Source organism: Bos taurus, chromosome X (genome assembly GCF_002263795.3).
Source record: "Bos taurus isolate L1 Dominette 01449 registration number 42190680 breed Hereford chromosome X, ARS-UCD2.0, whole genome shotgun sequence".
Lineage (NCBI taxonomy): Eukaryota > Metazoa > Chordata > Mammalia > Artiodactyla > Bovidae > Bos > Bos taurus.
Genome location: NC_037357.1, coordinates 122,252,797 through 122,265,986, shown reverse-complemented (window position 1 = coordinate 122,265,986; position 13,190 = coordinate 122,252,797). Strand labels below are relative to the sequence as shown.

At 38.5% G+C, this 13,190-nt stretch overlaps 1 pseudogene; it reads left to right on the top strand.

Moving 5' to 3' along the window:
• The first annotated feature begins 2,317 nt into the window (after nucleotides 1–2,317).
• LOC100301306 (large ribosomal subunit protein P2-like) lies at nucleotides 2,318–2,664 on the top strand (annotated as a pseudogene).
• Nucleotides 2,665–13,190: the final 10,526 nt, after the last annotated feature.

Sequence of the window (13,190 nt, the reverse complement as noted above, 5' to 3'; positions counted from 1 at the left end):
GCATCCAAAACTATAAATTCATATTGTGAGCAATAACATTTTCCAATCTAAGACAGACTATCAGAGTGAATGTTCCAAGCTTACTTGGCATTGGCAGCTACAGGAACTGGAAAGCCAATATGCCTCATGGGATGGGGGTGGGGCTCTGGCTGATGAGAAACACCGTTATGGTCTTCCCTAGGTTGTGTAAGATCCTCAAGAAAATATATATTGCAGATTTTTGTCTATAGAAATAATTTGATTTTTAAATGTATGACAAAATTTATGGGCTCATTTGAATTAATTTTTTTATGACACTAACTGTTTGGTTTATTTTTCCTTGTACAAGCTCCTTGATGTTTATGACACAAGAGATCGGTCTTAAGTAACTGTCAACTCTACTTGGATTTCTGTAATTTTTAACATTTAGAGTTATGGATCGAGAAGAGGCATTTAGATATCTCTTTATTTTTCAATCAAAGCACATGAGGATTCTTAGTGGTATCTAGGTACCACCTTTTCTTGTTCAGATCCTGGACCCATATCTTCATGTTATTATTTTCAAATATGCAACTCCTAGATAATTTTATATATCCTGACAGGAGAAAAAGGTACTAACACTGTTATCATTCACAACACCATGACTCTTCAGAACCTCTTTGTACTGAAATAATGTAGATCTTCTTGCCATTGTAACATCCTAATACCTTGCATCATTACTCATGATTCTTCATCTCATGATCTCTATGATGCTGCCTATGAATATAGACTTCCAGTGACTCTCTTAAAGATCATTACTGTGCTTCATTGGTGATGAACACATATGCAAATCTTACCCAGAATATGCAGGAAAATGTGAACAATAATTCATTTTCTGAAATATTAAATCATTGTGTTGTACACCTGAAACTAATAAACTATAAGCAACTATATGTCAGTAAGAATAAACATCTTTTAAAAATAATAATTAATTTTCTGGTCCTAATAAACTTACATTTCAGAATTTTATAGAGTAAATATTTCAGTTGCATCTTTTCTTGAATACATTATTCCATAATCACTGCGTTTCTAGAATATGATCTTCTCAATCCTGACTATACCTGTTCTTACCACACACCACCACCAATAAGAAGGTTAGGCAAGGGACACTTGAGAAGAGTGAGAAGAGCAGAAAGAATATTTGTCCTTGGTCTGGTCCAGGAGAGGTCTTCCCAGAAGAGACTGCTGGCCCCAGAGGGCCTCTTGGAAATATTCAAGGAAAGTATTCTAAAGCACTAGGCCCATTGTGTAGCCTGGGCCTAGGGGGCCTGGGGGAGACCCTCAGATTGCCCAGGTTTAAGGGTCATATGGAATACAGACACAGATGACATACAGAAGTTAATTGTTGCAGATAAATGCCTTAGGGAAGAGTACAGTAACAGGTGATATATTGTAGGATAGAAGGGCAGCCAAGAGAGTAACAAAGATGAAAGGCAATGCCATGGCAGTGAAAAAAATCCTCATGATGAGTCACATGGAGGTGGATTCCCTGAAGAGACTCAGAAAAGAGTCATTGAATTTTAGTTCTGTAGTTTTAAAATAGTGTTCTAAGCTCCAGGCTTTGTGGAGTTTTGCTGATCAATTCTCAATCCTCATCTTTTCTGACCTAGAAGTAGCATTTGACACTTCATCATTTCTACCTGATACCTTTTGGGTACTTTGCTTCCAGAACATCAAACTCATGTAGTTTTTCTCCTAACTCTGGCTGTTCTTTCTCTGTCTGCCTTTATTTCTATTCACCTCATGTATCTCTAATCAGATTTCCCAGAGCTCAGTCCTTGGACTATATCTCTTCTATATTTAGTCACTTGTTTGGTGCTTCATTCAGTTATGTTGCTTTAAATACCATTTACACACTCTTGATTTTCGTAGTCATAGTAATCATATGGGGTCACATAGAGTTGGACAGGACTGAAGTGACTTAGCAGCAGCAGTAATCATATATTCATCCCAAATGTCTTTTCAGAACTTCAGAATCATATAGCCTGCTACCTACTTGATGTCTGCATTTGGATGTTTAAGAAACATGCCTAACTAGTATGTGGAAAGTTGAACTCCTGATATGCAATGCCCCCAAACTTGACCCACTCATAATACACCCCATCTTATTTGATGACCACACCGTCCCCTCTGTTGCTCATAATAAAAACCTGGATTCATCCTTCATTCTTCTTTTTCTCTTATACACAGTGGTCCCTGGAGCCTGTTTCAACTAACATATACGAGCCAATTATGGCCTTCCTTTCCATCCCTGAAGCCACCGAGGCCACATGCGCTAGGCTGCCGTGCCGCTGCTGAGATGCGTTAAGTCAGCTTCTATTTGTTGGCCGCCCTCGGGGGCAATTCCTCTCTCAGGGCCAAGGAAATCAAAAAGATCCTGAATGGCATCGGCACTGAGGCAGACAATGACCAGCTCAATAAGGTCATCAGTGAGCTGAACAGAAAGAACATTGAGGAGTCATTACCCAGGATATTGGCAAGCTGGCCAGTGTGCCTGCTGGTGGGGCTGTGGCTGTCTCTGATACCCCAGGATCTGCAGCACCTGCTGCAGGTTCTGCTCCAGCCACAGCAGAGGAGAAGAAGGAGGAGAAGAAGGAAGAGTCAGAGTAGTCAGACGACGACACGGGGTTTGGCTTGTTTGACTAGAGTCCCACTCCTGCAAATAAAATCCTTTTTATGTTAAAAAAAAAAAAGAAAAAAAAAGCCAATTGTGCACTTCTTTTCCCAACTCTGTGTTCATACCTTAGGTACTTACAAGAGGTCCTGACACATAGTATGTATACCATTGTTGTTGTTTGGTCACTAAGTTGTGTCTGACTCTTTGTGACCCCACCAGGCTCCTCTGTCCATGGGATTTCCCAGACAAGAATACTGTATTGCTACCTTGAGAAAGAAAAACAGAGTTGGAGGAATCAGGCTCCCTGACTTCAGGTTATACTAAAAAGCTACAGTCATCAGAACAGTATGGTATTGGCACAAAAGCAGACTAATAGATCAATGGAACAGGATAGAAAACCCAGAGATAAATCCACACACTTATGATCACCTGATCTATGATAAAGGAGGCCAGAATATACAATGGAGCAAAGATAGCCTCTTACCAGCCAGATAAGTGCTGGTGGAAAAACTGAACAGCTATATCAGATCAGATCAGATCAGTCGCTTAGTCGTGTCTGACTCTTTGCGACCCCATGAGTCGCAGCATGCCAGGCCTCCTTCCCCATCACCAACTCCTGGAGTTCACTCAGACTCACGTCCATGGAGTCAGTGATGCCATCCAGCCATCTCATCCTCTGTCGTCCCCTTCTCCTCCTGCCCCCAATCCCTCCCAGCAGCAGAGTCTTTTCCAATGAGTCAGCTCTTCGCATGAGGTGGCCAAAGTACTGCAGTTTCAGCTTTAGCATCATTCCTTCCAAAGAACACCCAGGGCTGATCTCCTTCAGAATGGACTGGTTGGATCGCCTTGCAGTCCAAGGGACTCTCAAGAGTCTTCTCCAACACCACAGTTCAAAAGCATCAATTCTTCGGCGCTCAGCCTTCTTCACAGTCCAACTCTCACATCCATACATGACTAACGGAAAAACCATAGCCTTGACTAGACGAACCGTTGTTGGCAAAGTCATGTCTCTGCTTTTGAATATGCTATCTAGGTTGGTCATAACTTTCCTTCCAAGGAGTAAGCGTCTTTTAATTTCATGGCTGCAATCACCATCTGCAGTGATTTTGGAGCCCAGAAAAATAAAGTCTGACACTGTTTCCACTGTTTCCCCATCTATTTCCCATGAAGTGATGGGATGCCATGATCTTTGTTTTCTGAATGTTGAGCTTTAAGCCAACTTTTTCACTCTCCACTTTCACCTTCATCAAGAGGCTTTTTAGTTCCTCTTCACTTTCTGCTATAAGGGTGGTGTCATCTGCATATCTGAGGTTATTGATATTTCTCCCAGCAATATGTAAGAGTGAAATTAGAACAGTCTCCAACATCATAGACAAAAACAAATTCAAAATGGATTAAAGACCTAAATGTAATGCCAGATACTATAAAAATCTTAGAGGAAAATAGGCAGAACACTTGCTGACATAAACTACAGCAAGATCTTTTGTGACCCACCACCTAGAGTAGTAAAAATAAAAACAAAAACAAACAAACAGGAGCTAATTAAACTTAAAAGCTTTTGCACAGCAAAGGAAACCATAAACTAAATGAAAAGACAACCAACAGAATGGGAGAAAATATCTGCAAACAAAGTGACTGACAAGGGATTCATCTCCAAAACATACAAACAGCTCATACAGCTCAGTAATAACAACCAAAAAAAAAATCAAAAATTTGATAGAAGATCTAAACAGACATTTCTCCAAAGAAGATATACAAATGGACAAAAAACGCATGAAAAGATGCTCAGCATCACTAATTATTAGAGAAATACAAATCAAAAATCAAAACCACAGTGAGTTTTTTGATGATGGCCATTCTGACTACCTCACACTGGTCAGAATGGCCATCATCCGAAAACCTAGAAACGGGACTTCCTTGGTTGTCCAGTGGTTAAGAATTCACCTGCCAATGCAGGGGATGTGGGTTTGATCCTTGGTTTAGGAAGAACCCACATGCAGTGCAGCAACTAAGCCCATATACCACAATAACAGAGCCCGTACACTAGAGCCTGTGAGCCACAACTACTGAGTCTGTGTGCCTAGAGCTATATTCTGCAACAAGAGAAACCACCACAATGAGAAGCCCATGCACTGCAACAAAGAGTAGCCCTCACTTGCTCCAACTAGAGAAAGCCTACATGCAACAAGGAAGAACTGGCATAGCCAAAAAAAAAAAAAAAAATCTACAAACAATAAATGCTTTAGAGGGTGTGGAGAAAAGAGAACCTTTCTAGACTGTTGATGGGAAAGAAAATTGGTGCAGCCACTATGGAGAATGGTATGAAGGTTCCTTAAAAAACTAAAAATAGAGTTACCGTATTATCCAGCAACTCTGCTCCTGGGCATATATCCAGAGAAAACCATAATTTGAAAAGATACATGCACCCCAATGTTCACTGCAACATATTTATAATAGCCAGGACATGGAAGAAACCTAAATGTCCAACAGAGGACTGGATGGATAAAGACAATGTGGTATATATATATGATGGAATATTACTCAGCCATAAAAGGAATAAAATAATTGTCACTTACAGTAATACAGATGGACCCAGAGATTGTCATACTGAGTGAAGCAAGTCAGGGAGACAAAGACAAATATTGAATGATACTGCTTATATGTGGAATCTAAAAAAATGGTACAAATGAACATACTTACAAAAGAGAAATAGAGTTCAGTTCAGTTCAGTTGCTCAGTTGTGTCCGACTCTTTGCGACCCCATGGACTGCAGCACACCAAGCCTCCCTGTCCTTCACCAACTCCCAGAGTTTACCCAAACTCATGTCCATTGAGTCGATGATGCCATCCAACCATCTCATCCTCTGTTGTCCCCTTCTCCTCCTGCCCTCAATCTTTCCCAGCATCAGGGTCTCTTCAAATGAGTCAGTTCTTCGCATCAGGTAGCCAAAGTATTGGAGCTTCAGCTTCAACATCAGTCCTTCCAATGAACACTCAGGACTGATCTCCTTTAGGATGGACTGGTTGGATCTCCTTGCAACCCAAGGGACTTGCAAGAGTTTTCTCCAACACCACAGTTCAAAAGCATCAATTCTTCTGCACTCAGCTTTCTTCATAGTTCAACTCTCACATTCATACATGACTAACGGAAAAACCATAGCCTTGACTAGATGGACCTTTGTCGGCAAAGTAATGTCTCTGCTTTTTAATATGCTGTCTAGGTTGGTCATAACTTTCCTTCCAAGGAGTAAGCGTCTTTTAATTTCATGGCTGCAGTGCCCATCTGCAGGGATTTTGGAGCACCTAAAAATAAAGTCTGACACTGTTTCCACTGTTTCCCCACCTATTTGCCATGAACTGATGGAACCAGATGCCATGATCTTAGTTTTCTGAATGTTGAGCTTTAAGCCAACTTTTTCACTCTCTTCTTTCACTTTCATCAAGAGGCTCTTTAGTTCTTCACTTTCTGCCATAAGGGTTTTGTCATCTGCATATCTGAGGTTATTGATATTTCTCCCAGCAATCTAGAGTCCATCTTCTGCTTCATCCAGCCCAGAGTTTCTCATGATGTACTCTGCATAGAAGTTAAATAAGCAGGGTGACAATATACAGCCTTGACGTACTCCTTTTCCTATTTGGAACCAGTCTGTTGTTCCATGTCTAGTTCTAACTGTTGCTTCCTGACCTGCATACACATTTCTCAAGAGACAGGTCAAGTGGTCTGGTATTCCCATCTCTTTCAGAATTTTCCACAGTTTGTTGTGAAATAGAGTTACAGGTGTAGAAAACAATCTTATGGTTACCAGGGGCAGAAAGTGGAGAAGGAAAAATTGGGAGATTAGGATTGATACATACACACTACTATATATAAAATAGATAACTAATAAGGACCTATTGTAGAGTATAGGGAACTCTACTCAATAGTCTATAATGACCTATATGAGGAAAGAGTTTAAAAAGAGTGGTTTTTACACACACACATAGACACATATGTATATAACTGATTCACTGTGCTGTATAGCAGAAAGTAACAAAACATTGTAATTTAACTCTACTCCAGTAAAAAAAAAAAAATACATTGCCTGTTTAATTCTTCCAGTTGCACTGTAGTTGATTTTCTTCTAGTTATAATCAATTAAAATTAAAGTTCATAGTTTCTGTTTTAAATATCAGCAGTTGATAGTGTTAGATGGTAGAATTGGAGTTCCTTTAAAACACTTTTTTCCTCTCCCCAAATTTCTTTCTAATAACACTTATTAACTTTTAATTAGACATTTATGATTTTTATAATTTTAAGTAATATAATTTTAAACAAAAAGCCAATTTGATTAAATCAAATATATACATACATATCAATAAGAAATCAAAATTTAGTTTTTTTGTCCCTTCAGATTTTATCTAATAAAGAGGCTCTTTCACCCAAGAGCTTTACTTTGTTTAAGGGTAGATAGAAATTGGTTTTTGGTAGAAAAGCCTAGAGGTTTCCTTCTTGTTACCGGAGCTATTTAGAGCCACAAACTGCTAAAATGAGCTCATTTACTTTAACATCATCCTCCAGATGGGGGGAGCTGGGGCAGTATGCAACAACAGCAACAGCTGCTGCTGTTCCCAGTAACAATGGAAGGAAGAAGGGCCTTTCTTTTGGCCTCTCCCATCTCTCCTTCCAGTTTTTTAAGGCCTCAAACTCAGCCCTACTTGAGGTGAAATGCTCAGGGCCTTGAACTTAGCAAATCAAGGCTAAAGGGCTACACTGTTATGAGTCCCAGAGGTATTTGTTTCTTAACATTCTCTTCTTTCTTTATTTATAGTTTATAGCCTGCTGACTCCAGAAAGAGGACTTAAGATGCAGTATTTCATAGATCAGGAACTCCAGAGGCTCAAAGGAATGCACTTCCAATGTGGAAATTTCTGGCCTTTGCATGAGGGAGGTATTTGGGAGTAAGTCATACCACATAGGTAGCTGTTGGCCTTCCAGGTCATCAAAACTAACCCTGGGAATTTTTTTTTAAAATATAAAAAGTACTTGGAAAGTTACTGCAGGAAAACAGCAAAATCCACAGAGTAATCATGTACAATGCTTGCTCTCCAACATGCCCACCCATAGCTCTACCCAACTCTTGATTTTCTACTTTTTGCTTCCACATTTAGTTCTGACACAAAATGCTTTAGGAATGAATCTTATCTTTCGCTCTGCTTCTAATCTGGACCCTTGCATTTATCTTTAAGGGTCATACATGTCCATGTTTGATCCCTATGATTATAAAAATTCACTCTGAGGGGTTGGAGACTGACAGGCAGAGGTAACACATAGATGTATAAGCCTGCAGGCCAATAGGAAGCAAAACCTACTCAAGTAGTGCCTTGGAAAAATACTTGCCCTGCAAACAGGTTTTATTTACCATTTGAAACATGCAGAACCTAAAAATTAGTTTTATTGTTATTTTGTTGTTTTATGTCCCACAAATAGCTTAGTGTTGAGAAAAAAAAAATCTGTTTCTTTCTAAAATTTAACCTGAAATTAGCTTGGCTCTCTTAACAAGGACTGACAAAATGTTGGGTTGTGGAAGCAGAGAAGTCAGTATAAATTAGCAGAGTCAGTGGGCCAGGAGAGAGCTGAGGCCTGACTGGGTGCAGATCCCAGGTAAAGATGTATTAGCTGGTCTAGATGTGAAGAAAGCCTGAATCTGCTCTATACCAACTTTTATAAACACAGAATAGTTGAGATATTAGCTTATAAAAAGTATTCCTCTGGGTTTAACCAAAGAAGTATTTTGAAAAACGAATATATCAAATGGCAATTTAAATACTTCAAGTTTTTAGAAATCTCTCAACATTAATCTTGTATTTAATGTTCATAAATGATTTAATGTTCTAGTTAGTATAATTTTCCATGAATTGCTAAAAAAAAGTTTTCCTTTGATCCAGATTCCTGCATACAAGAAATGTATATAAATTGGCAGTTGTTCATTTCACAATAAGAAATACTTTTTTGAAGATGTCCTGAGAAGCTACAAGATGCTGAATCTAAAATAAACTGTGTTCAGTGCAATGTTACTGTTATTGTTGTTGGATACTTCTAATTGTTGGAGGGTTCTTTGGTAATTTAATTCTAATACATACACTATTTATGTATGAGATACACAGTAACCTAAAGAGAATCAAACATCCCTGAATTCTATAATTTTGTCATTTAAAGAATGCTATATAAATGGCATCATATAGTGTTAGCATTTTGGGATTGGCTTTTTCTACTCAGCCTAATTCCCAGGAAATTCATCTGGGTTGGTACATATAGCTATAGTTTGTTCTCTTTATCTATGACTCTATTTCTGTTTTGCTATGTTTGTTCATTTGTTTTTTAGATTCCACATATAAGTAAAATGATACAATATTTGTCTTTCTTGGTCTGACTTATTTTACTTAGCATAATACCCTCTAAGTCTATTCATGTTGTTACAAATCATAAGATCTCATTCATTTTCATGGCTGAGTAATATTCCTGTGTGTGTGTGTGTGTGTGATTTTATCATCTCTCTATAAACACTTAGGTTACTTCTGTATCTTGGCTACTATAAATAAAATTGCAGTGAACACTGGGATGCACATATCTTTTTAAACTAATTTTTCTTCAGATATACACTCAGAGGTGGAATTGCTGGATTGTACAGTAGTTCTATTTTTCACTTTTTGAGGAACCTCCATATTGTTTTCTTTTTAAAAATATTTATTTTTGGCTGCATTGGGTCTTCATTGCTGCATGGGGATTTTCTCTAGTTACAGAGAGTGGGGGCTACTCTCTAATTAAGGTGGGTGGGCTTCTCATTGCAGTGGCTTCTCTTGTTGTAGAGCATGGGCTTTAGGGTACACGGCTTTGGTAGTTGCTGCATGTGGGCTCAGGAGTTGTGGCTCACGGGCTCCAGAGCACAGGCTCAGTAGTTGTGGTGCACGGGCTCATTTGCCCCACAGCATGTGGGATCTTCCCAGACCAGGGACTGAATGAGTGTCCCCCACATTGCAAGGTAGATTCTTAATCACTGAACCACCATGTAAGCCTCATACTGTTTTCAATAGTAGCTGTACCAATTTACATTCCCACTAACAGTACAGTACATGAGGGATCCCTTTACTTCACACCTCGCCAACACGTTATTTGTTGTCTTTTTGGTAATAGCCATTCTGACAGGTGTGAGGCAATATTTCATTGTGGTTTTGATTTGCGTTTCCCTGATGGTTAGTGATGCTGAAATCTTTTCATGTGCCAGGGGCCATGTGTATATCTTCTATGGAAAAATGCCTATGCATGTCCTCTCCAACTTTTTTAATCACATTTTTAAAAATACTGAGTTGTTTGAGTTCTTTATATATTTTGGATATTACCCCTTATCAGATATATCATTTGCAAATATCTTCTCCCATCAGTAGAGAGCCTCTTTGTTTTGTTGATAGTTTCCTTTACTGTACAAAGCCTTTCGGTTTGACATAGTCCCATGTATTTATTTTTGCTTTTGTTGCTTTTGACTGAGGAGACATACCCAAAGAAAATACCACTCTGACCAAAGTCAAAGAGCATATTGCCTGTTGTCCTCTAGGGTTTTTATGCTTTCAGGTCTCACGTTTAAGTCTTGAATCAATTTTGAGTTTATTTTTGTATATGGTGTGAGAAAGTAGTCTAGTTTAACTCATTTGCACATTGTTGTTGTTCATTCACTAAATCATTTTTGACTCCTTGCAACCCTATGCACAGAAGCACCCCAGCGTTCCCTGTCCTTCACTATCTCCTGGAGGTTGCTCAAACTCATGTCCCTTGAATTGGTGATGCCATCCAACTATCTCATTCTTTGTTGCTCCCTTTTCCTCCTGCCCTAAATTTCCCCCAGCATCAGGGTCTTTTCCAATGAGCTGGCTCTTCATATCAGGTGGCCAAAGTATTGGAGCTTCAGTTTCAGCAACAGTTCTTCCAATGAACCTTCAAGGTTGATTTCCTTTAGGATTGACAGGTTTGATCTCCTTGCTGTCCAAGGGACTTTCAGGAGTCTTCTCCAGCACCACAGTCCAAAAGCATCAATTCTTTAGTGCTCAGGCTTCTTTATGGTCCAACTCTCACATCTGTACATGACTAATGGAAAAACCATAGCTTTGACTATATGGACCTTTGTCAGCAAAGTGATGTCTCTGCTTTTTAATATGCTGTCTGGGTTTGTCATAGCTTTGCTTCCAAGGAGCAAGCATCTTTTAATCTCGTGGCTGCAGTCACTGTCTGCAGTAATTTTGGAGCCCAAGAAAATAAAATCTGCCACTGTTTCCATTTTTTCCTCATATTTGCCATGGAGTGATGGGACTGAATGCCATGATCTTCATTTTTTGAATGTTGAATTTTAAGCCACTTTTTTTCACTGTGGCTGTCTAGCTCTCCCAGTACCATTGTGTATTCCTGCCTCCTTTGAAAGAAATCCTTTTTAAAAATACATTTCTGGATTTGATTTGTTGATGTTATCTTTAAGATTTTTGCAACCAAATTCATGGAAGACATTTGCATATAGTCTTCTTTTTCTTTTTTTTCCTTTCTCCTTCCTTTCTTTTCTTTCTTTACTTGCTTCCACACATCCATCCATTCTTTCTTTTTTTTTTAAATTACTTTCGTCTGGTTTTGATGTGAGAGTAATGCCAGCCTCATAAAATGGAATGTAAAGCATTCCTTTCTTCTTTATTTTTAGAAAAGTTTATATAAACTGGTGCTAATTCTTCTTTAAGTATTTGGTAGAATTCTCCAACGAAACCATCTGGGCCTGGAGATGTCTTTTATAGGAGATTTTAAATGATGAATTCATTTCTTTAATGACTATAGGACTATTAAGATTATTTAATCTTGCTTTGATTTGGTAATTTCTAGTTTCTGTAAGAATTGGTCTATTTTTCCCTAAGTTTTAGAATTTGTTTATGTGTACAAACTTCTATGTAGTATTCTCTGCTGGATCTACAGTGATATCCCCTGTTTCATTCCTGATATTGGTGATTTTTGTCTTCTCTCTTTCAATCATTATCAGTCTTGCTAGAGGTTTATCAATTTTACTGATTTTTCCCCCTAAAAACCAGCTCTTTGTTTCATTAATTTTCTCTATTGTTTTCCTGTTTTCCATTTCATTGATTTCTAGTCTTATAATTATTATTTACTTCCTTCTTCTTGCTTTGGGTTTATTTTGCTCTTTTTTAGTAGCTCCTGAGGTAGGAAAGAAGATTACTGATTTGAGACTTGTCCTCTTTTCTAATATTAATAGAACCATTCAGTGGTATAAATTTCTCTCTCATCACCACTTTAACTATGGCATACATATTTTTGATTTTTTATGTTTTCATTTGCAACAAGTTCTATGTATTTTTAAAAATTTCTTTGAGACTTCTTTTTAATTCATGGATTACTTAGAAGTATGGACTTACTCTGCCTTGTCATAAATGGTTGAAGTGGAAGTTCAGTTGCCCCCTTGACCCTGCTGACACTTTCCTAGCAAAAATGGAACACCAACTCTTACTGCCTTGTTGTCTTTGAGTGGAGGTGTAATTGCAGCTTCCCCCAAACCTTACTGACACTAGGGAGAGGGGAAGCCAAGGGATGATTTACAATGATTTGTTGTTGTAGGATGAGAACAATAGCTCACCTCCCAGCTGGACTCCAGTGAAACTCAGTTGGAGTGGTATGATTTCTCCGTTGGTGTTTAACTGGAGTAGGGAGGTTACTGCTAAAAAGGTTTTCTGTTGCTAGGTTGCCCCTTTTCTCAATCCTTTGGGAAACTGTAATAGGCTTTTCTTGGAGCTTTTTTGTCTGTGCCTGTTGGTGGTTCAGGTTAGAGGCTTCTATATCATCTGAGATATATGGGAGACAATAAGAAAGCCCAGGGAACTTCACCACTGTCTTTATTTCAGCCCTAAGTCCTTAGGCAATATGCCTTCTTTTTTCCACCTTTTAGTCTTCCTATGTTTGTTTGTTATGTTACATCCAGGGATTTTTAGGCATAACAGAGAGGACCTGGGAGGAATGGGACTATCCCATCTTGACTGGAACCACAAATCTATGATAAGTTTTTGATGAAGTGAAATGTTAGTCACTCAGTCATGTTTGATTCTTTGTGACCCCATGGACTGTAGCCTGCCAGGTTCCTCTGTCCTTGGAATTCTCCAGGCAAGAATACTGGAGTGAGCAGCCATTCCCTTCTCCAGGGGATCTTCCCAACTCAGGGATCGAACCAAGGTTTCCTGCATTGCAGGTGGATTCTTTACTGTTGGAGCAACCACGGAAGCCCTCAAAGGTTCTAGTACATGAAAAGTTGGGAGACATTACTGTAGTATATTGTCAGATGTTTTCCCTGTGTATAGATTTTTGTGTATTTTTCTTTAAAAATTATTTGATTAGACTACATATATGACTTTTATATGTCCTTTTAATATTATAACAAGTAATTTTCAATTATTTAATAATCTCATAAGCATAATGTTAATGGCTGATTGAATCATCCTTCTAGTATAGCTACATAGGTTGTTTCTACTTTTTTACCATTACAAA